A 25,684-nucleotide genomic window follows, 5' to 3' on the forward strand; every position below is an offset into this window, starting at 1 on the left:
TATTAGAATTGAAAGTCTACCTGAGAATCGTGAAAGTCCAAACCCAGTGAAACTCGTAGCTGAACTCTTCTCAAAAATAATTGGATACCGAGATAGCAGCAGCTTATCACATATGCAGAATAAATACCTCTAAATCTAGGACTCTAATTGTTCACTTTGAGAGATTACAATTTAAGCTTAATGTAATCTCTCTTCTCAGACAGAAACATGAGATTATATTTGAAAATAACCACATTCGTATTTTCCCTGATTTCTCACCCTTAACAGCTGCTAAACGTGCCGCTTTTTACAACATTAAACAGAGCTTACGGAAAGCCGATATCAGATACAGCCTCTTTTATCCTGCCAAACTGAAAGTGAATATATAATACAAATATTACATCTTCTCCACCATGGAGGAAGCAGAAAAGAAATTAAGAAAGCTGATCCTGATACTTTTTGAAATACGATAGTGAGTTGCATCCTGTCATGGCATGACAAGAAGATATTACCTGCTGTCCGATCCGCTTGCAATGATATTGGTACCATAATTATACATCCTTGTCTTTTCTCTGCCATTTTCTGTTAATGTTTAATTACAATTATATGTGTATGTGTGGAAGAAATTAAAGTAGTTCTTTCGTTTTTTTATTTTGGTTTTTAACTATTCTAAAGGAGACTGCCCTTGGTTTATTGTTATTATTGCATTAAGGTTTACTATGCTTATCCAGGGCCACTTTTTAACACCATTCCATGGGTTTACTGTCTTAATATTTCAAGAATGTTGAAGATTATATTTTTTGTTTATAGTATTTAGATTTAATCAGCAATAGATATCTCTACTTTTTAATCCTCAAACACCACTGCTGGGGGGCTTGTTTTGTTTTGGATGTGCTCTGTCTCTAGGTATGTCAGAGGACTGGGACTTTGTGAAGTGGGGTCCAGCCTCACGTGGGGAGGCAAAATGGGGGGGTGGGGGGATAAGGGCATAGAGAAACAGAGCAAGTTATATCTAATGTATCCTTTTAATCCTTATGGTAACCAACGTAACAATAGACTGCATGGCAATAACTCGTGGGAAAATTGGAAATTAAGGTTAAAGCTGTCTAACTTACAGTTAAGACTACACAGTGACATCAAAAATTCAGAATCAATGTCTCCATGATGGGGCAGTTAAATTTATGAGCTGGAATGTTAAAGGCCTGAATCACAAATTAAAGAGAGAGAAAATATTCTCTCACCTAACAGGTCTAAACGCTAAAATAGTATTTGTACAGGAGACCCACTTACTAAGGAAGGATCAGTTCAGGCTGCAAAAAGACTGGACTGGCCAAATGTTTCATTCCAGCATTACAAAGAAAACTAGAGGTGTGGGAATTCTCATACACAGAACAGTCTCATGTGTAGTATCAGATGTAGTATCTGATCCTGAAGGGAGATATGTGATTGTCATGGGCAATTTATTTAACTGTAAAGTGATTTTGTTAAATATTTATGCACCCAATGTTGATGATAGGGAATTCATGCAAAATGAATTTGCATCCATTCCCAATGTGAACACTCATAAAATTATAATGGCTGGGGACTTTAATTGTATTTTAAATCCATTCTTAGATAGGTCTCCTGTCACAGGGGGATGACATCTAACACTGCAAAGACAATTACGCAGTCTGTAACTGACCACAACTTATCAGACCCGTGGAGGTTTCTACACCCAAACTTAAGAACATATCCCTTCTACTCGACAGTGCATCATTGCTACTCAAGAATTTATTATTTATTTATAGATAATAATTTCTTGCCTACGATTAAATCTTGCAAGTGCAACACTATTGTTATTTCCAACCATGCCCCTCTGATCTTGGAGCTAAAATTATTATGCCTCACATACTCATCTTGCAGATGGCATCTTAACCCACTTCTATTAGCAGACGAGAGACAAAGAGACAAATATATCCTCACAGGTCTCTGCAGGAATATTCTGGGAAACTCTAAAGGCCTTCTTAAGAGGGCAGATTATTTCATATCTTTCCCACAAAAACAAATTAGAAACCAAGAAGGTATCAGAATTAACCAGCAAAATTACTAGAATACATCAACATGCCAGGTGTCCATGTGAGGCTCTTCATAGGAAAAGGCAGGCTCTGCATTCAGAGCTCAGCATGTTAACAATCAAAGAAACTGAACAACTCATTTTTAAATCAAGACATCATTACTATGAACATGGAGAGAAAGCTAATAAGCTCTTAGCTCAACAAATCCACAAGCAAGAAGTTCGCAATGCAATCCCAGCAATCACCAACTTGAACGGAGATAAAATCATTGACCATAAAATTATAATGCACACATTTAAAGACTACTATAAATCCTTGTATTCTACTGCTGTGGTGGGTTGTCACCCTGCCCAGGATTGGTTCCTGCCTTGTGCCCTGTGTTGGCTGGGATTGGCTCCAGCAGACCCCCGTAACCCTGTGTTTGGATTCAGCGGGTTGGAAAATGGATGGGTGGATGTATTCTACTGAGTTTAAAGAAGACAACACACAATCTAATGCATTTCTGGATGCATTACAGATACCACAAATAGATACTCTTAGTGCAGAGGAATTGGATAAATCTCTGGCGCTATCAGAATTACTAGATGCTATAAACTCACTGCAGAGTGGGAAGGCAGCAGGCCCTGATGGCTACCCTGTTGAATTTTATAAGAAATTCTCCACTCAGCTAGCTCCCCTGTTATTAGCAACATCTACAAAAGCTAGAGACAATCAAATTGTATCTTAAATTTTTCGTCAAGCATTAAGCACTGTCTTTCCTAAACAAAATAAGGACTTATTACAATGTGCATCATACAGACCAATTTCTCTTCTGAATAATGATGTTAAGATACGTTCCAAAGTCCTAGCTAGAAGGATGGAGAAAGTGCTGCCTTCGGTAATATCACAAGATCAAACTGGATTTATTAAAGGGTGACACTTAGCTTACAATCTTCGATGCCTGTTTAATGTAATATATTCACCTGCAAAGTCAAACACCCCAGAGATATTATTATTGTTGGATGAAGAAAAGGCATTTGATATGATCGAATGGAACCACCTTTTCACTACATTAGAGAAATTTGGGTTTGGCCTGAACATTTGTGCATGATTCAAACTACTGTGTACCAATCCAGAAGCTTCAGTTTGTATTAACAACATTAATTCAGACTACTTTAAACTAGAACGTGGTACCAGACAAGGATATGCCCCCTGTCACCACTACTTTTTGCAGTTGCCATTGAACCACTGGCAGTTCGCTGTCGAAATGCTTATCAGATAAAGGGGATTATCAGAGAAGGACTTGAACAGAAAATTTCTCTATATGCAGATGATATGGTGCTGTATATATCAGATTCACAAAATACTGTGCATGTAGTCGTAACAGCACTTGCAGAATTTCAAAAGATTTCTGGTCTCAGAATTAATTTGAATAAAAGTGTGCTCTTTCCAGTGAATTCTCAAGCATACAATATTAGATTGAACACCTTCCCTTTTATCATTGCAGATCAGTTTAAATACCTAGGAGTAAATATCACAAGTAAACATAAAGCTCTTTATCAACAAAATGTTGCCATCTGTATGGATAAAATCAACCAAGACTTGCATAGATGGTCAACCCTTCATCTTACTCTAGCTGGAAGAATTAACCTACTTTCCACATGATAATGCACCATGTCACAAACCAAAAGTCTTCTCAGAAGACTCATATAATAAAGAACAGGCCATTCAGCCCAACAAAGCTCCCTAGTCTTATCCACTTAATTCTTCCAAAATAACATCAAGTCTAGTTTTGAAGGTCCCTAAAATCCTTCTGTCTACCACACTACTTGGTTGATTATTCCATGTGTCTATGGTTCTCTGTGTAAAGGAAAACTTTCTAATGTTTGTGTGAAATTTACTATTAAGTTTCCAACTGTGATTTTATGAACACTTTTTTAAAATAACAGCCTTGATCCACTGTATTAGTTCCTTTCATATTTTTAAACACTTCAATCATGTCTCTTTCTAATCTTGTTTGCTAAAAATGAAAAGGCTCAGCACTTTTAATCTTCCTTCATAAATCCATCCCCTGTAGCCCTGGAATTAGCCTAGTCACTCTTCTCTGGGCTTTCTCTAGTGCTGCTATGTCTTTTCTGTAGCCTGGAGGCCAAAACTGCACACAGGACTCCAGATGAGGCCTCACCAGTGTGTTATAAAGCTTGAACCTTACCTCCTTGAATTTATACTCCACACACTGGACTACATAACCTAACATTCTGTTTGCCATCTTAATGGCTTCTGAACACACTCTGACAGTTGATAGTGTTGAGTCCACTACGACTCCTAAATCCTTCTCATAAGGTGATATGACAGGGACCACCCCTGTGTGCCACCATTACTTAGAACAAATAAAACAATACTCAATTTACCAAAAGTGTGTTTTTATTTACACAGCACAAACATAGGGAGAGAATACCAAAACTGTCCATATACTCCTCACAGGTCCCACAGGCAAAATATGAAAAAGATAATATCTTTCCCTCACAACAAATATCAGGTTGAGCTGTAGTTTACACAAAAGAACAGAGGATTAACCATCCACAACAGCTAGATATAGTATTGAGCGAAGCTTGATCGATACGGTCTGTAAATAGCTCCAGATGAATAAAGTTATAAAGATGTTAACCAGTTCTGGATACTTCCATCTTGAATCTGAAAGGCTTGGCTGGTATTGTTCTGAAACCTGCCTGTCATAGATGGTTAGGGATAAATTTGATATCTATAACAACATGAAGGCACATGACATAGGGAGTAATTAACAATAAAACATAAAAGATAGAAAACAGCAGAGAGCAGATTATGTGGATAAGACAGGTAGATGGGACTAGAACATCAGTAGAAATGTACCATTCCATATTAATGAGCCACGAGTAGCAATTCCCATTACAAACTGACGACAGGGGTCTAACATATAATCTGTGAACAACTGGATTTGTGTAAATAGATAATTAGGGGAGAGATATATCACCAGCCTAGATATTATAAATGGAGTAAACTAGACCACATACTTTACCCAGAAAGGAGTACAAGGCATTGGTTTTTATGCATTTTATATGCAGGAATATTCAATCCATTATTAAACTTTTCTTGATGCATCCAGTTTCTAAGCCTGACTTTTCAGTTTCATAGTTTCAGGCATAAGTATCCTTGCTTTGTACAGCTTTTCTTTAATGGCATAATCAAGAAATGCAGTTATATACAATAAGAGAATTGTGATAAAGCTGTTCTAAATCTTCTCATTTATATTTTTGCTCGAAGCTTGAATTGGCAGAATCCTGGGTTAAAACCTTAAATTCCATCAGCTGAATGTCTTTATAAGTAGTAGATTTTTCTTTCTCTAGGTTCAGCTTATATATACATTCTAGTTCGTAACAGTGTTTTAAAATAATTGCCTTTGACGCCTGTCACTTCAAAGTGAGCATTTTCTACATCATGTTCTTTTCTTGTCAGTTACATTTTGCATTTATTAATCAACACATCAATACTTAATAGTGAACAAAATGTCCTGAATGTTTTATTTTAAAACCATTTTACAGAATAATTTGATATCAAAGAAAAAGAGAAACTATAAATATTGTACAAATGTGTTGCATGATTTATTGCAATTTCTTTTCCTCACAATTGTCTAAGAACTTCATTGGCTTCGTCACTAAAACACAGCCCAAGCAGTCTGGTTTTCCATTGTTTTTTAAAATACTAGGGGGCTTTGCCCCCTGCTCGCATGCTTGCCCAACCCCTGTGTTTGGTTTACCGGATATACAAAACAATTTCTTTTTCTGTAGCTCAAAATCAAGAAGAAACAAGAAGTACAGCAATGGGCTTTAACAGGCCCTGCTTCTTGACGGCCCCCCAGCCTTGACCCTCTAAGAAGACCAGAAAAAAAAACCCTTGTGGGGAAAAAATAATAAAAAAAAAAACCTTGGGAAAGGCAGTTCAAAGAGAGACCCCTTTGCAGGTAGGTTGGGCGTGCAGTGGGTGATAAAAAGAAGGGGGTCAATACAATACAATACAAGACAATACATAGAACAGAACAAATCCTCAATACAGTATAAAAATAAAAATTCTAGAAGTACGGAGTAGAATTTCACATGAGATGATATCACATAATATGATTTGGATTTGTTTAGAGTCCTGGAGACCTCATTCATCAAGCTGCCTCCCCTTTTTTGCCATTCCATATCTGAAATAGCGCTAATCTGATGAAAGGACCCCTCTTTCCCACGATTCCTGCGATCCTACATCAGGGATGACTTTACCTTAGGCAGGCAATATACAATTTAAAGAGATTGTTATTTTCTTGCGAATTGTTACATGTGCATTATTTTCATTTTTATTTTAAAAACTGTTGTAACAACAATACTTGTCCTTTATTTCCGGCCCTTGCATGGTTACAAGGGTTACATGTTTGCTGCTTGTGAGCTGCCTGTTCTGCTTGTTGCATGTCGTTGTTTTAAAAGCTGGGAGCACATGATGCTTGTCTGCCACAAGCAATCCAACAACTGCTAGGATAGATGTCTGTGGACTTGTCTTAAATGATGGCTCACTGCCTGGTCTCGCGTGACGTTGTAAAAACAATCCATCTCCTTTATTTCTGACCCCAGGCGTGGTTAAATTCTTTCTTGCAGGATGTATAACGCTGCGCGTGTTGTCTCTGGGGGTGATATTGCTGTCGCGCTGCCCTTCGATCTTTTTAAAGCCTGTCCAGCCGCTGTCCTTTTTGCTACTTTGTGACTCTGCTGTTCGTGTTGTGATCACTTCTCCGTCATCATAAATATACACCTGACCGAATTGTGTTTTCTTTGAAATTAAACTTGTTGTTGCTTTAACTGTTGTGGGTCCACAGATTGTCATAGCGTATGTTCCATTATTGTGTAAATCTACATTTTGTGCATTGAATGATGCAAATGCAAAAAGTCTTTGTTTTCTGCTGTTTTCCTTTTATTTCTGTCCTCGCTTTGTCCTGCTATTCTTTCAGTTTCTCCAGGTTCTGATGATTAATTTCCTTTTTTTTTGCGCTAATGCAATCTTTTATTCGTCAACGTTTCATTTATAACATATCTGTATCTGTGCATGCTGCTTCCCTTTACACAACCTGCTTCCCTTTACACTACTGATTTTTTTTTTCTTTTGCCCATTCTCTTTCGTCTATCGGTTCCTTTATTTGTCTTTCATGATCTTAACGTGAAGATCACGTATCATGTCCTAGTCATTCATTCCAGGATTTTTTTTTATAATAGAGAGATTTTTAAATGTTGCCCTTTGCATATTTCCCTGTATATTATTTTGGTGTGCTCCCCTGTTCACTTCTATTGTCCTGACATTATCCGAGTTTTAGTGTATTCTAATGTTAACTGCTTTGTAAAATGTGTTGTGATAACATCATTATGGCAGCCGCTTTCCAAATTAAATGCTGAGTGGTTTGTCTTTGAGGCATATGTGTTAGGTTAATCGGTGACTCTATATTGGCATGATATGTGTGAAGGTGAACGTATGAGTGAAGGCCTGGAGTTCCAGTCCTGGATTGGCTCCTACCATTCCTGTGATGCACTCTGTCAACTTTGAGCTGGACTGAATATGTTTAGTATTGGATGAATGAGTTACTTGTCCATGAAGATAGTGAGTTAAGATGATTAGTGACTTGAATCTATTCTCTGTGGATGGGTGGAAGGAACACAGAATGACTGTATCAAGAGTTAGGCACTATCCAGGTCACCCCTTGTGATTTCATTGGCAAATAATAAAATATGGGCATGAAATAGGAGATAAATAGTCTTTCTCGTGTTATTTAAAGTAGCTCTAATGAACATGTCTCAATCTCGGAGGTCTGTCCTCAAGGTTGTGCAGGTCCAAATGAAACACCAACATTCGGAGGAGCTGGGTTCTTATAGCTCTCAGGCCAGAAGGAGCAGGGGTAGTTGCTCTCAAGAGACGTCTTCTTGCTGCTGTGAAGAAGAAAAAAAGATTACACTATTAGTGGCAGCGCCCCTTCTTGCCCTGGCAAGGTATTGCATCTTTGGATGAGAGGTGAAGGTGTCCCTCTGGCATGCATGTGTGACACCTCAGATGACTAAGTGATAAAATGTGCCTTGTGAAGGAGTGCAGCATCATCCATGGTTGGTTCCTGTCTTGCACCTAATGATGTTGAGAGAAGTTATGGCTGTACAAGATCTTCCAATGGGGAAATTCTATTAACAAAATGGTTTCTCCTTGAAAGGTTGTTCATACAAATAGTGGCTGAATGTTTTGAGACATTCAGTGTGGGCATGTGTTTTAATGTGCCTTTTAATGGACCATGCTCCATACAAGTGTGGCTCCCACCTTGTGTTCAGAACTGCAAGGATGGGCATCAATTTCCCATGACTCTGAACAGGACAGCAGGATTAGAAAATGGAGAGAAGGAATTTTGAATATTTTTCAAGAACTACTTGGGATTCATGTGTCAAATGATTTCCATTAACACATACATATTATTGGACATTTTTGTTCTCTTTTCATCAGTTAAAACTAAACAGAACGTTCGCTTCATCTCTGAAGCATTTTCTTTTACACGTCATGTGAAACTCAAACCTGAATTATAAATGATTTTTTTTGCTACTGCACATATAGTAGGAAATCAATCATTTTGATTTAGAAACACTGGCAAAAAATTGTATAAAGCATGTTTGCTACTTTTTACATTTTTAAAAACAGTCAATCTTAATCACAGAAGCCAACATCATCAATATCTTTCAGTTCTGCTGCATCAACATCCCATCATGCCAGTCTGCTCAGTTCATTTTTCCTTGTGAGGATTTCTTGTAATTGATTACATTTTGAACACTTCTGTATTGTGTTTTTTTTACTTTGATTTGCCCTTGATTGTTTGATTCGTGAATTGTTGCATGATGATGGACTTTGAAAGGCTCTCCTTGTGCACAGCACCTTACTAATTCTATCTTGATAACAGAACAGAAAACCATACCTTGAATTTCAAAAATGAAAACTACTGCCTGTTTTACCCAACAAAACTACCAAACATCTCGATCACTATCCTGGCAGAGCCAGTTCTTAACTTTATTATGTATAGATCTTTTTTAATATTATCAGACCATTGCTGAAAAAGACTCAGAGCTTGCTCCAAGTGTACTTAATGATCGTAGATCTCTTTTAAATTTTCCTTTTCTTTCAAAAATACTTCACCTTTACCTTACATATTACACATTTTTGGGAAGTTCAATTCTGGCTTGTACTGGTGACAGGACAGAAGAATCACAAACTTGTGTTGTAAATTTACTCACGTTTTACTGTATTCTAGTGCTGTCATTTTATTGTTCGATTTAAGCACAGCTTTAGACCCCAGTAACCTCTCTGTTCTGTTTAACAGACTTCTGGCTCTCAGGTAAGTCTTTTTGCGTGGTTTAAATTTATCAAATTGATTTACGTAGATACAGAAGTGTGTTGACAGTCTACTGCCATTATGTTCTGAAGTTTAATGTGGTGTGCCCATAACTCAGTACTCAGATTGTTAGAGTTTTATTTTCCATGCTTCTCATGGGAGATATCATTTGAAAACATAATATTTATTTTCACACCTGATACTCGGCTATATCCTTCTTTCAGAGTAACTGACATTTCTACTATAGTTTCCCTATTCATTTATATCAGTTAGGTAGAAGAATAGATGCAGTACAGAAAAACAAAGAAATATTATTAATTGAGGCCTTGCGCCCTGTGTTTGGCTCCAGTAGACCCCTGTGACCCTGTAGTTAGGATATACTGAGTTGGATAATGGATGGATGGATTAATTGAGGAATAAAACTGAGAATGTCAGTCATCTTCCAACCCGCTATATCCTAACTACAGGGTCATGGGGGTCTGCTGGAGCCAATCCCAGCCAGCACATGGCGCAAGTCAGGAACAAATCCCGGGTAGGGTGCCAGCCCACCGCAGGGCACACACACACAAAGCACACACTAGGAACAGCTTAGGATCGCCAATGCACCTAACCTGCATGTCTTTGGACTGTGGGAGGAAATCAGAGCAAGAGAGAGTCTTGAAGCTTTGTAACGTATCAAGTTTAAGCTTTAGTTCAGCAGCCAATTTAGGCCTGAACTTTTAGCTACAGGCCTCCCAAGCTGTAGAATTATAACATTATAATATTAGAATATCAGAACAGTTGTGACAAGAACAGCCCATCAAGCTCATCCATCCTATTGACCTAAATAAAATTTCATCAAGCTTTGAAGGCCATAAAGCAAGTCTTTATCTCCACCGCACAACCTGGTCATTTATTCCATTTATCTTACAGTTCTTTACGCGAAGAAAAACTGCCCTTAATAAGTTTCCCACCCTGTCACTGTGTTAAAGTCTACGTTCATGTTACCAGGCTGAAGTGACACAGATTAGATTTTTTATTTGCCTTAATGTGACACAATCGGATGTTTTCAGGGCTGTCTACACACAGAAATCTGACCTTTTCAAATCAGATTTGAGTCCCTTTCATATGTGGTCCTAACTCATGGCTATGTGATATGAATGAGAATGGTCAGATCCGAATTCATGTGTTTTGTTTTTTTTTGTCTATACACATGGACTGAGTGTTGTCATCATCAGCCAGCACTGGCAGTGCAGCAAAACAATAATGGAGGAAAGCTACAGCTGTAACAATAGATAGATAGATACTTTACTAATCCCAAGGGGAAATTCCCATACTCCAGCAGCAGCATACTGATAAAAAACAATATTAAATTAAAGAGTGATAACAATGCAGGTATAACAGACAATAACTTTGTATAATGTTAACGTTTACCCCTCGGGTGGAATTGAAGAGTCGCATAGTGTGGGGTCTCCTCAGTCTGTCAGTGGAGCAGGACGGTGACAGCAGTCTGTCTCTGAAGCTGCTCCTCTGTCTGGAGATGATCCTGTTCAGTGGATGCAGTGGATTCTCCATGATTGACAGGAGTCTGCTCAGCGCCCGTCGCTCTGCCACGGATGTTAAACTGTCCAGCTTCGTGCCTACAATTGAGCCTGCCTTCCTCACCAGTTTGTCCAGTCGTGAGGCATCCCTCTTCTTTATGCTGCCTTCCCAGCACACCACTGCGTAGAAGAGGGCACTCGCCACAACCGTCTGATAGAATATCTGTAGCATCTTATTGCAGATGTTGAAGGACGCCAACCTATAGGTTGGTCTGTACCCTCTGCACACAGTCACCTCTGATGATCACGGGGTCCGTGAGGGGCCTGGGCTTCCTAAAATCCACCACCAGCTCCTTGGTTTTGCTGGTGTTCAGTTGTAGGTTGTTTGAGTCGCACCATTTAACAAAGTCCTTGATTAGGTTCCTATACTCCTGCTCCTGCCCACTCCTGAAGAAGCCCATGATAGCAGTGTTGTCAGCCAAACCTTTGCACATGGCAGGACTCCGAGTTGTATTGGAAGTCTGATGTATGTTGGCTGAACAGGACCAGAGAAAGTCCAGTCCACTGCGGCGCTCCTGTGTTGCTGACCACAATGTCAGACCTGCAGTTCCCGAGACGCACATACTGAGGTCTGTCTGTAAGATAGTCCACGATCCATGCCATCAGGTATGAATCTACTCCCATCTCTGTCAGCTTGTCCCTAAGGGGCAGATGGATGGTGTTGAAGGCGCTATATATTCACGTTTCCACCATTGCTGGCTCCTGTGTCGCACCTACACATCTCTTGGTGCAGCAGTGCCAATAATAGCTGCGAAAACAGCAAAATCTAACAGTCTGGCTTTTTTTTTTTTGCCTTCTCAGCCTAATCACGTACAGCTGACAACTTGCCGTCCTCCAGAGCAAAATGCGATGTATTCACTTGCTACTAGCATGTCCATGTTTTGTCACTGTTAATACCATAAGTTGTCTCTCGAATATGACATGTGTTTTGTTGTTGATGACGCAGGTAACTTATGCACAAATGTATCAAAGTGCGCATGAATGCCATTTTGGAGGACAGATGTGTTCACATTCTAGTTAGATTCTGGTCATTTGTACTTATGAATGGGTACCATCAAGAATGACAAATCGAATCTGAGCAAAAAATCAGAAATGAATAATGAGGCTTGTAATGTAAATGTAGCCAAGGTATTTATTTTAAAGGAACAGCTGGAGTTATCTCTACTTCCTTTTATAACATTAAAACACTTCTATTGTGTCGCCCCTTGATCTCTTTTTCCTTAAACTGAAAAGGTTCAACTCCTCCAACCGTTTCTCATAGCTAATACCTCTCAGTCCTGGAATCAGCCTTGTCACTCTCCTCTGGTCTTCCTCTAGTGCTGTTATGTCTTTTTTGTAATATATGATCTGCCTGCTTGAATAAAAGATGTCCCTTTGGTCTCAACTTTTAAATCCAGATTGAAGACTCAATTTAGTTTAACACACACTGATTAAAGTTGCTAATTAACTGTTCTCATGGAATTTCTGTTTGTTAGTCATTTGTACAAAGGTAAGTATTACAATAATTACGATTTATCACTGAACTCTCCCCTTTCCCATTTCTCTTTTCACTATGCTGATGTGGCACTTGGTGGCAGTGCTATACTACCAAGCTGTTCTCCTGCCCATGGGAAAGACACCAGAAATACTTGTGAGCCTATAAATCCAAGAATAAAAGGATTTTGTTATTTTATTAGACTGCCTAACACAATCTTATATTCTCCTGTACAATGGCTAATTGTCTTAGGTTAATCAGAACTGACTTTGTCAAGCCAGCAGCAATGCCACCTACACTTCAGAACAGGTAATCCACCTGAAGCTATTCATCACTGGGCCTGGCCAGTACTTGGATGGAAAGCCATCTAGGAAAAGCTTGGGTGCTGCTGAAAAGCACGTTAGTAAGGCCATCAGGGGTCATTACTCTGTAGCCTGTGTGTGGATCCAAATGCCGCAGTACAGTGATGGGGATACTGGGCTGTAAAAATTGGTGCAATGCTTCAGATGAGATGTAACACCATGGTCCTGATTATCTATGACCATAACAAATCCCTGAGCATCTTTCAAAAAATCAGGTGTTTCTCAATTTTCTGACTGAATTGTCCACCATGGTCTGGTCATTGTGGCACACTAATGATCTTATGTCCCTTAGAGTATTTTCTAACTATTGTCATCTCTCATACCTTCCCCACCTAATAACGCATGTGTGGTGTGCATAATGATGCATAAATGGCTGCCGTTGCATCAAACACCACTACTGTGCAGCATCCACCTGAATGAATTGATTCCCCAATGTCTACATAAAGTGCTTTGAATTGGTTGTTCTCAAACTATGGTGTTGTCTGAACTTGGGCCGCTCAGATTCACACTCGTACTCAGTTGGTTTGATAAGTAAATTGTGCTGGGTTGCCACAGGGAGCCTAAGTAAATGCCATTGCTCCACTTCGACCTGTGACAACAATTCTCCAAGGGAGACCATTTTAAGGGATGACTGCCCATGGAGATTCTTCAAGAGGACCTCCCAAAAGATGACTGCCAGCAGTGACTCTCTGTCTTGAAGACATTAAAATGGCAAAATTGGGTCATAAGAAACAAGTTTAAGAACACTTGGGCTAGAAACGTGCTATATAAATCAACCCATCCATTATCCAACCTGGTATATCCAAACTACAGGGTCACGGGGGGTCTGCTGGAGCCAATCCCAGCCAACACAGGGCGCAAGGCAGGAAACAAACCCTGGGCAGGGCGCCAGCCCACCACAGCGCTATATAAATGTATTTAGAAAAGTGCTATATACATTTAATTAATTAATTTGTTCATTAAAACCAATCGTGGATTGCTCAGAGGTGTTTCTGGGACTCTGCAGATATGAGTTTTTGTTTTCCTCTCCTCCAGTATTAACTGCCCACCTCTTTAATGGACAGATATCGTTATGATCCATTGATCTTATCGGTTTACAATAGCTTTGTTTTACTGTGCGTTTAATTAGCCTAATACCTAATCTGTATTTTATATGTGTACAATTAGTATTTTGTGAAATTGAACATTTGTGTTTGCCTGTAAACTTATTACAGTTTTCTGTGCCTGCGTTAACTGAAGCAAATTACACAAAAGTACACTGAATTGAATATACAGTGGAGCCTTGGTTTACGAGTAACTTGGTTAACGAGTGTTTTGCAAAACGAGCAAAATTTTTTAATAAATTTTGACTTGATAAATGAGCGATGTCTTCCAATACGATTAGTATGGATACACTTTGTCTGCTGAGCGTCATGTGATCACAACTTAGCTGATGGTTCTTCTCTCTTGCTCATGTGCGTCTCTCTCTCCTTATCTCTCTCTCGCTCGCATGCAGCGCGTCTCTCTCTCATTATCTCGCTCGCATGCAGCTGCTCTCTCTCATTATCTCGCTCGCCGCGTCTCTCTCTCATTATCTCGCTCGCTCGCGCGTCTCTCTCTCTCTTTCTTCTCTTGAGGGCAATCGTCTCCTATTCTCTGTCTGAGTCTGTGTGCCTCACTCATATAGTCAACATCCGTATGAGCATATACTGTTTACTACAGCATTGTGACTGTGTGTGTGTGTGTGTGTGTGTACGCTTTGAAGTGCGAGTCCCCATCTTGCGCCCCAAAACACAAAGCTGAGTCTCAGTACTTTAACAACACCAGCTTTATTCAGCTTGAAACAGCAACAGCGCTGTTATTTATTGTAGCGGGATCTTTATAATGTTCCTTGTATCACCCATCAACAGCAGGCACTTTTAGCATGTCTGCGATCTTTTTGAATGTGCTACAGCGCTGGGAGACTGCGATTGCTCTGGGACGCTCTTCCGCGTGTCGTCCCGTTGGGTGGAATCCCACATGAGTTTAGAAACTCACTCACACCAGCCATGATTCTTTTTAAAGGTAAAGTGCAGGTTAATTTTTTTATGTATTTTTACTTTATATTTTGTATTAATCATTTTTATATGAATAGTTTTGGATTGTGGAACGAATCATCTGAGTTTCCATTATTTCTTTCAGTTTGATATACGAGTGCTTTGGATTGCGAGCACGTTTCCGGAACGAATTATGCTCGCAAACCGAGGTTCCACTGTATATAAAGGAAGTCTGGTTGATTCACTTTTTTATTAGTTTTATTGACACACAAATATGAAGAGTTCCAGTCAAAAATTTGTTTGCCTGCAGTTCTCGTAATCTATTCTTTGCATTTTAATTTTAACCTTTCATTCTTTCAGAAATCATTCATTTTACATTAAGGAAGGTGATCTTTTTGCTTTACTTCACTTTCAACACTTTTCTCTGTTTTTTGGTTCAACACAAGCAGATGAATATTTCACCTATCTCATGGATGCAGAGAGCACACCACAGCTGCTGGAATAAGGAAAAAGTCAAGCCGTGTTGCCGTAACCTGCTGTCCAGTATGTTTCTGTCGCCAGTTAATGAGAGCAGTGCTCGAGAAATATCAATGGCTTGTTCTTCTTCATACTGTCATCACAATAAACCACCACAGCTTAGGCCAGTGACATCTCGAAGAATTCCAAGCACTTTGAGTACCACTGACTTGTCAGGAGGCTGACCATAAAGTATGAAAGAGATTTTCTGGCCAGCTCTGGCAAAGTCATATTTTTGTCTCATGTATATCTATCTCCAGGTGACAGCAATTAAAAATAACAAGGCTGGAATATAAAAGGGCATCCGCAAACAACATGAATGCCAGGAGTCATTATGTACACCCTAACAACTTTTACAATGTACATTACTTTACAGAAAACCTCTCACCACCCCAGAAAATGACAAATCTGACAGGAAAATATCACTTACTGTAATAGATTCTATAGAGTACATCATTTTGCTTTTCCTTATGGGCCATTTTCACTTCAAACTACATTAATTTTGAAATAACTACCATGCTGTCTAGCTGGCTGATCTAAATGCTTAAAAATCTAAGCCTGTTATATCTTGCCTTGACAACAAATTAAATGATTGCATTCCCAGTAGCTGCAAACCTGTTGAATGTCAACATAAGTACTGGATTTAGTGAAAAAACTGATAAGAAATATGCATCCATTCACCAAAAGAAGACTGAAGCTAATTGGTCTTCATAATTTGGCACTTTATTTCAGCTTTGTAATTACTTTAAGGTATGTCTGCAAGCTGTAAACACAATTAACTGTGATCCAGTAAGACTGTTAGCATCTGCTTGGAGAATATTGTGATTAGTCAAGTCAATTTACAGCGCTAATTGGTTTAGCCCCGATGCCTACTCTGTGCAACAGTTTCAAGTGTCAATGACCGCATGAGCCGCACAAAGAACCCACTTTAAAAATGAATGCTAAATTCACACTGTTTTCTGATCTGATGATTTAGATGCAATAACAGTTGCACACTTATGTTCAAAAATCCATCCATTGCCTAACCTGCATAACCAATTTTAATGGCTACAACAGCCAAATCCTGCCCTGTCAGCATCAGATGTAAAGCAAGAACCAACCTTGAACAGAGTGACAGCCAATTGCAGAAGAACACACATGAACACAGCCCTGGTGCGACAAGGCAGCGGCACTAATCACTTCTTCATGTTTCAGTTTACACATCCATGAACTCATTTCATTCAGTTCACAATCGTGTAGACCCAGAGCAAGGGTGCTGGATGTGTTGGCAGTGATTAGGCTGACCATGTTTGCTGTCAGGTTTAACTGAATACTTGATTGGTGGAAGGATTGGCACTCCATCCACTGTCAAAAACCTCACACTGTTCCAGTGCGGTGCTGAGGTGTCACCTGTTGCATTTGGGTCCCAATCAAGATGGTGGTTCGTGCGCTGTAATTGGCGCCTGCTCCCAACCTCCTCCTCCTCCTTTAGCTAGTAAATGTAAACTGACCTAAGTTGTTAGGGTGTGTGAGTGTGAGTGTTCTCTGTGACAGGATGGGTATCACTTATGGTTGGGTTCTCCCTTGCATCCAGCACTGACCAGGATAACCTTTAGTTCTCTGTGGTCCTGCATTTGATTAAGCGAGTTCATAATATAGATGGACGGAATGATCTCAATATATAATCTTCATTTGGATCTTGATCTTTGTTTGTCTGCGAATGAATTAGAAGAAGAAGCACTAGATGGCAATAGAGAGACAGCTAAAACATAGGCATTGCATTAAGAATCTCCTCCAGGCTTATACTACTGAAGACTGTAGTACGCCAGTCACACCTCAAAACACAGACATTCAAACTAAACAAATTGTCGTGCTTTAAATTAACTAAAGAGATCTTCATTTAGATCTTGATCTTTGTCTATGAATTCCATGCAAGCATAGACCACCTTCCAGTTTAGTACATTGTTGTTACTCACGGATATCAACAATGTGCCGGAATAACGAAAGGGGTGGTGGACAGTGTTACGCTGGTTAGCTCCTGAGACCTGGTTAGAGAATGAGATTGCCAAAAATAAAAGGTACGTGCCTATGTAACATATGAATGAAAGAAAGACAGTGGGTAAAATAAATGACAACGTAACAGCACGTTCCGGAAATAATTATTGTTACGTTGTAGCCGGCGAGTGCTGCGCGTCTCACAGTTGTACCGTGGCTTGCTCACATGTCAGTGAAGTGATCCCTATTTATGCTTTATTAAAGAGCCTGGATACCTATGTGCCCCCCTTTTATAACCATTGCTCCGTGTATATTGCCTCACTCTTTGGATTGCCACAAAGCCACCTGCGAGACTGGAGAAAGGTTGAGAAGACATCGTGAGAGGAAACGACAGCGTCGTGAAAACGAGACGGACTGTGAACGGACAGAAGCAGAAATGCTCCTACACCACCACATAATTACGATTCAGACAGTGATTCCGAGTAGGCCGTTCCTATCGAATCAATGTCCAAGGGTTTTCTTTTGTAATTTTGTTTCCCTTATAAAAAAATCATAATGCTGTGCGACGAAGGGCCCAGTTCACGACTGGCAGCCGCGTTTAAACAGGGAGCCCTTCACAGACAACTTTAACACGCGCAGCGTAGTTGGGCGCACATGGCTAGTAATTGAATATTGTCAGTGCAAGTGTGATATAAAGAATCAGAAAACCAATAGAACAAAACATAAATAACACATCAGGATATTCCTACATTAGCAGCTCAAGAAACGTGTTCAAGTACGTTCACTGAAGAGCATCACAAATAATTCCACAGCCTTAGTCACTTGCAGCACCTCACAACTCTAAAAGTTGTTCAGAATGGATTCAAAGCGCAGATGTATAGAGAGACCGCTCCAGGTCTACTGAGTAACTAACTCTAAACTGACCTGTACTGAGTGAGTGCGAGTGTGAATGCGAACGTATGCAGAGATGGACAGGCGTCCCGTCCAGGGTTGTGCTTCCTGCTTCTGTTTTGCAACACAGAAAAGTAAAAAATGAGTTTAGGAATTGAATGAATTAAAGGATTAATAGTTAAGCTATCCGGAAATACTTAATTAATTCAAGTACTTAAATATATTAATAATACAGTACATGACATCACAATGTCATATTTAATGCGTATAAAGGAGTTCTGGTCTTACCTTTAAATACTTTTTTGTCTGAGACGTACCATATTCATTTTACAAGAAAAAAAAACTTCATATAAGTATAGACACAGGCTTTATGCTTGGCTCACGCAGGACTGAAAGAAGAGATGCATTTTTCAAATTCTAAAATGATTAAAGAAGTCTTTGAGGGGTAGAAGAAACAAATCACTTGCTATTAATCTGCAAAAAACTTCAATTAAAAATGTAGAAAAGTAATAGTCTGGAAATTATAGAACTGATTGCCTTGCAGTGTTATAGTTTTAATAGAACATATTTTCTAATTGAATTTGGAGCAAATGGACACTAACTTTAAAGACATCATTATATTCATGCTGTTTCATTTGCTCATATCCAACCGATGTGAAGGTATATCTTGAATATATTTTTCTTCCATGAGATACTCAGCTTTTCAAGAAACGGGAACTTGTAACATTCTGTGTGTGGAAATTCAAACAATGGTTCAGAGACAAGAAGACCTTCATGCCTGATTTTAATTTGGTCTGCGGTAAAAATCAATTAGTCTTCAGCAGAAAAAAACACCAGAACTGTAATTATCCTTATTAATGCCATTGCTATCACTCTTTATAGTTTAACTAACCTTTTTATTTGGAATTTTAGGGTTTAACACCTTTACACTGTGTAATTCTGATACTGTATGTTAACTCTTTGTAAATAGGGGCAAACGTCATCAGACATCAAACTAGCTTGAACTGTAACCGTTCTCATTTGATAGCACTACTTGATAATGTAATTAAATGGCATAATACACATTAATTGCTAGTCACATACCTCAGATAGCATGTCTCTCTCTGCACATACTGCATTGCTCATCTTTTCTCCTAAGCACTGGTTTGTAAATATTCCCACTTTAATAACGCTAACCCGTCCACTTTCTAGGCTGTAACACAGTAGGCCTCCTCTCATTGCATTGCAAGGCCCCCTTGCCCATAATGGACACCCACTCAGATGTGCACTAGTCTCTACGTTTCGGTGTTTAGTCTCTAAAAACTTGGAGTCAGTCTTGGGACACTGGATATCAAAAGGTCACAAGGTCTTTGGATATTTTTCACATTTATGCTGTTTAAAATTAGATTCTATATTGACATTTGAATAAAGCAATGGAATAGCATTCTAGTAAGGATTCTCCTTAAGTAAGGACTGTGTGTTCTCCCGTGTTTCTTTTACAGAGCTACTCTTGGTGGAAGAAGTATCTAGGAGCACCCTTTAACTACAGAACATATATTTAAATGATTATTGGTTAGTAGCTGGACTACACCTCCATCCTTCATTCCATCATCTCTAATCTCTAATAAATTATCAAAGTTCAATTTAAATTTGTCTACACCTCCTCTTCTTCTTTTCCATCACAGAAAACTGCTACTCATGTTGTTTATTAAATAAGACCACAGTTCATTCATTTTTCCATTGACTTCCAACTTCCAGCCAAAAACTTTGACACCCATATCTAGTATGTTAAATACACAGATATGGTAAGTCCAGGGGGAGATATGGCAGTTTACAGTCCTTCGACAATAAATAAAGTTTGTACCAGTCTAGGATTTTGGAATCGCCTGTCTTCCCATCTGGCATCCTCGGTGTTGTTTGGTTTGGTGCTTCAGGTTGAGTTTTTAATGGCTTCATATATGTGATACTCAGTAGTCTCTGTGGGAAATGTCTTATGATTGCACAGCATTACACATGGTTATGCAGAAAGTGGTCCTCCATGGTTTTTAACCAAACAAGAAGTGCCCGCACAGATTTTACTTCCTTGCTTAGGCATCAAATAATGGGTTTGTTGCTGAATTCTAGAAAATGAAACGCACCCCCGATCAAAATTGGTAAAGATAACTATTTCTTAAGAGTTACACCCCAACAGCATTCGGCTAGATATGATAAAATTAGCACCTCAGCTTTGTTGTTGCCTTTTTTAAACTAAGGAGGAGTGTTCATTTGCCCAAACACTGCTACCAGTTTAGGAGTCGTCTTAAAAACGTTTGCATCATTTCTCCAAGTCCTTTCTGCATCTGCACAGATGGCGGAACACTTTTGGGCTTTTGTTAGATGTCAATGAGAGCTCCTTGGCAGCAGTTTTGACACAAATATTGACCAAGTGACTTGGACAGCAAGTACTGTAAAATATGAGGGGCCTTTCCTTTCACTCTTGATAAGACAGAGTTGTTTTTGCCAATCTTCTTCTTCTTTCGGCTGCTCCCGTTAGGGGTTGCCACAGAGGATCATCTTGTCTGCATATTGATTTGGCAAAATTTTACACCGGATGCCCTTCCTGACGTAACCCTCCCCATTTATCCGGGCTTGGGAAATGATCATTGCTAAATCCATGGCTGGACCATTAAGGCCTTTGCCAAGCATGGATGATGCAATACAGTTGGATATGTTTTCAGCTTTGGCATCATTGCACACTGGCATGTCTACAAATCCAACTGTTATCCAACTTATCTTGTGCTTCATTAAAGTACCTGGCTAATATGGCACGTTCCTTCTTACACATGCCATCATTGCACCCATCAACCAAAATACTGTATGGCCTTTGTTCTGTATGGATGAACTTGTACAGATTCTCTGAACATTCAGGTTCCAGCGCCATGTTAACAGCAGCTGCTGTCTTGGCTGATGAGCACACATAGTTTTTTGTGATTTCTGAATCTGGAAACATTTCACTGAATAGCTTGCTTATGTGCTTACACACTTGGAATAGCAGGTTATACTCAACAATGAAAGATGTAAAGTACACCACAGCTCTAGTGACCTTCTCTGTCAAACTTTGATTTTTGCTGAAATGAACAGTGAAATACTTGAGCAGCCTTCCCTGCTCTTAGCCTCTCTAATATGCTGTAGTCTCTAAAAGAAATAAAAGCATAAGATATATCCTTAATTTAAACGTTGCAGTACTTTGTTTAGTAATTATGTCTAATCTGTAAACCAACTTTGGTAGGTCTATATGCAGGAAATCTGGCATTAAAATATCTACTTGTAGTATTCAACTCATTGAGTCTTTTCTATTCTATTACAACTTTAAGTGAGTCTACAGGGAGATTAGCCTCATGACGTAGCTCTTTGGCAGCTAGCCAGCTAGTTTAAATGCTCTTAGCTATGCTAATAAACAAATTATACCTCAACGTGTCTTTTACAATCATTTAACCCCCTTGGGCTATGCTGAAATTACGGTTGCAAACAGTGCAGCGCAACACATCACTTTTTACTGCTAAGGTACACCTTCATATATTCTGAAGTAAAATGCATCATTTTAGATCTTTTGTTTCTGGAAGTCCTTCCATGGCGATGCTGGACAATATACTAAACTGACTGCTCAGACAGAGAGGACTACTGTAAAGCTCTACTACAGAAAAAACTGATGAGAACACTCTAGACGAGAACAGGCCATTCAGCCCAACAAAGCTTGCCAGTCCTATCCACTTATTTCTTCCAAAAATACATCAAGTCGAGTTTTAAAAGTCCCTAACATCTTACTGTCCACCACACTACTTGGTAGTTTATTCCAAGTTTCTATTGTTCTTTGTGTAAAGAATAGGTCTACTTAGCAGAAAAAGAGCGACCAATCAGCACACTCTCTCGTTGCGTTAGTCAGTCACTCCCTCTCCTTCTCCAAAGATTCTAGGGAACTTTGCTCTCACTCTAAAACAAGAAACATTTTCGGGATGCTGTATATAATTTGCAGGTGTCAGGGAGCTGCTATCAATATGTGGGACTTCAGAACTTCAATATTTGGGATGCAAAACTTCCAGGAGAGTTGAGATGGCTGCTACGAAACTAAATGCCATATCTTTTATTTAATTGAATAAGTTCCACTTCCCTTCCTCGGTTCCTTTTATTTTTGCCTTTTCTTATCCCAAACAATACTTTTATATTATTATTTATTTCTTTTTAAATGTGTTTTTTTCAATTTTCATAAAAAACCATTTCACTTCTGAATGTTTTTTGTTTCTTCCTGTTGTTTTATGACATTGATCGATACTAGACAGAACTTTATTTGTCCACAGGGAAACATTTGCTTCTTACAGAAGTTCTTTAAAAAATAAATAAATACATACATACATACATACTATGCAGACACACATACACTATGGAATGAACACGCATCAGAATGACTAAAAAGGAAGAAAACGTCTGACTAGGTAGTCGCCATCTCAGTGATGCATTGTGCAGGCGTATTGCTGTTGTTATAAAGGAGCCCCAGTCACGTTTCTTGACACACGCTTTCTGAGTAATTTGTTGGCCGAATGTCCTCAGTGTTACTGTGTCAGAGAGAGGATGAGATCTTTCCCAGTAAAGCTGTGTCAGCCCTCTCCCTTCCGACAGTCTTTACTTACTTTTTTTGGCTCCTTTACTATCTTGCCCTGCATTTATTTTATTCCTTGTACACAAAAACATCAGGAAGATGATAAAGGGTTAGGGACCAGGCAGGACTCCATTTAATGCTAGGCAAATAAAACAAAAGTTAAGAAAAAACTCCCAAGTGAAAATAATTGTGGACATTGTTGCTCTTCGGAGCCTCTCTCAGAGTTCTAAAATGCTTTCCATAACGGAGTTCCAGCACCCACTAAACTGGTTCCAGAAATAAACACCAACCTCCGGCAAGATCATTGTTGAAATACTTTGTGGGTTAGAAGAGGTGGGACCTCTATGGCCAAACCGTAAGTGACATTAACAGTCATCATGCAACTTCTTCTCTGTTCTGCGGATGAAAGAATAATAACTGTTAGTGACAACATTACAGATGTTGAGTGTTCCTAGACATTTTAAAGAAATGAGTGCTGTGTGACTTAAAACGCGCATCTCCATTGCTCTTTTACGGAAGAACCTACAAAACACTTGGGATGACCAGTTTTGTTTTGTTTTGATGCCGGTCATACCTGTATTAAAGGGAACCTTAATATTCGTGTATGGCTGTTTTGTTGCACAAGCAGGAGTAGAGAATGTAAGGCTTGTATAGTTTTGAAGTGGAGTCCTATGCGGTCTAGTTTAAGAGTTAATGGGCGAGATTCCTCAAAAGAGCTTAAAGCCAGAAGTAAACAAACACATTCCTGGTGTTGACCAACGTGTCAATTTAAGTGTGGAGTTTTAACTGTGAGGCCGATTACAGAAGCTGAGTGTTCCTAGACATTTTAAAGAGATAAGTACTGTGTGACTTGTAATGCGCATCATATTGCTATTTAGCGGATGCAGGAAGAGCGAGCGAAACACTGGGGGTGACCAATTTGGTTTCATTTTGAAGCAAGTTATGCCTGCATTAATGGGCACCTAAACAGTTGTGTCTGGCTGTTTTGTGGCACCAGCAGGAGTAGACCATGTAGGGCTTGTGTGGCTTTGCACTCCAGTTTAAGAGTTAATGGTCGTGATTCCTCAAAAGTGCTTAAAGCCAGAAGTAAACAAAGACTTTCCTGGTGTTTACCAACGAGTCTCCTCTCAATTAAGAGCAGAGTTTTAACTGTGAAGCCAATTGCAGATGATGAGCTTACCAATCTGTAATAACTCTTTTACTTTCTGCATATAGTTAAACCAATTAAATCCAGCATCCCCTTGTTGGCTTCTGGGGATAATTTTCCCCTCATTACAAATCAGGCCTGTTTTATAGACTTTGACTCTAGGCCACCTGTGAGCAAGTGGCTAAACCCTTAGCGATTGTTTTCAAGACCGTGATCTGAGAAGCTACTGAGGCATATTGGGATTTCCACTTTCCCAGATTTGCATATTGAGTTCATCTAGAATCACTGGTAAAATTACAGAAAAGAGCCATGAAAGCTAATATTAAGGAAACTAGGACTTACACCTTTGGGAACCTTATTATGACTCAGAACAACGCTCCCCATTTTGCAAGCAATTTCCAAGATAATGTGACAAGCAACATTACAATTCTCAAATTTCTTTATTTCATGCAGAAGCAATTTGTATGTACAAAAGTCAAGACAGAGAACACTGCATTACTGTTAAAGTTATTGCTAACTTTTTCAATATTTCAGTCACAGAGGTGGGTGGATATAATAAGAGCAGCAGTTTAGAAATGTAGCTCAGCCTCAGATGTCACAGCTGGAAAATGTGTGCTACACACATTAAGCCTCCGTAAAAAAAAATCATATAAATACTTTGCTATAAGAAACATTGGTAAGTGATATTAAAGTCAGTGATGGACATTTTTAAAACAAAAACTCAGATTAGCTCATACTGTATAAAAAGTCTTTGCATGACACTGAATCCCTTATTACGGCTGTGCTATCAGGTTTTAAAATTTACATACAGGTAAACATTCTATCCACCATCTTGTAAATTCTGAATATATCTGCTGTGATCTGTGACAGACACCCTATGAAGCCTTCTCCTTCTTTGTCAGGCTCCTTCTGTCTTAATATTCGAGTGGTTTTACCTTTCTCTGACCTTCTGTTCCATCTGGCATTATTCTGCTTAAGCTTTCATAGATTGCACAAGCCCATTCTCTTTCAAAATTGTTATTACTTTCACTTGTGATGCATTTTGCAGCATTTCACACTGTAAAAAATGAAAAGGGGCTATATAACACAAAAACTGGTGGAGCCTAATCAAATAAAAAAAAAAAAAAAAAAGTACCGTGTTATTTAAATACAAAATTCTCAAAGACGCCGCCTAAGCTTGCATTTCAAAGTCAAAATGCGTAAGAGCGCTTTGAAAAGGTTGCTGCTCTGCAAGCAGATGAATGTCAAGAGACACTTGCTTACAATCAGGTCAATTTGGAGCATTTACACATTTGATTGAATCGCATTTTCATGTATTGTGGGAAGCTGGTTTTGATCTTATTTTCTATCTCCAGATGCGTTTTCTTTTTTTTTTTTTTTGTTTCTACATTATAGAAGCACAAGAATCTAATAGAATGCCCCTTTGCATAGAGCATGGTTCAAAGCAAAAAGTGTCAGGCTTTCAAATGTGTGAGCTATCCATGGAATCTCTTCAGTGCTGCGCACTTCCTATCCCACAGCTGATTGCAAGGCTGCTTTTTGATTTGCCATAATATATACTTAGATGCACTTGGAAGTAAACAAAAATCATATACTTGATTAATATGTATTATGATTTAAAATAACAAGTTCAGATAGATTTTTTTTTTTTGCTGCAATTCACTGAAGCAAAGACTGGAAAAGT

This window comes from Polypterus senegalus, chromosome 18 (assembly GCF_016835505.1).
Source record: "Polypterus senegalus isolate Bchr_013 chromosome 18, ASM1683550v1, whole genome shotgun sequence".
In the NCBI taxonomy this organism is placed as follows: domain Eukaryota; kingdom Metazoa; phylum Chordata; class Cladistia; order Polypteriformes; family Polypteridae; genus Polypterus; species Polypterus senegalus.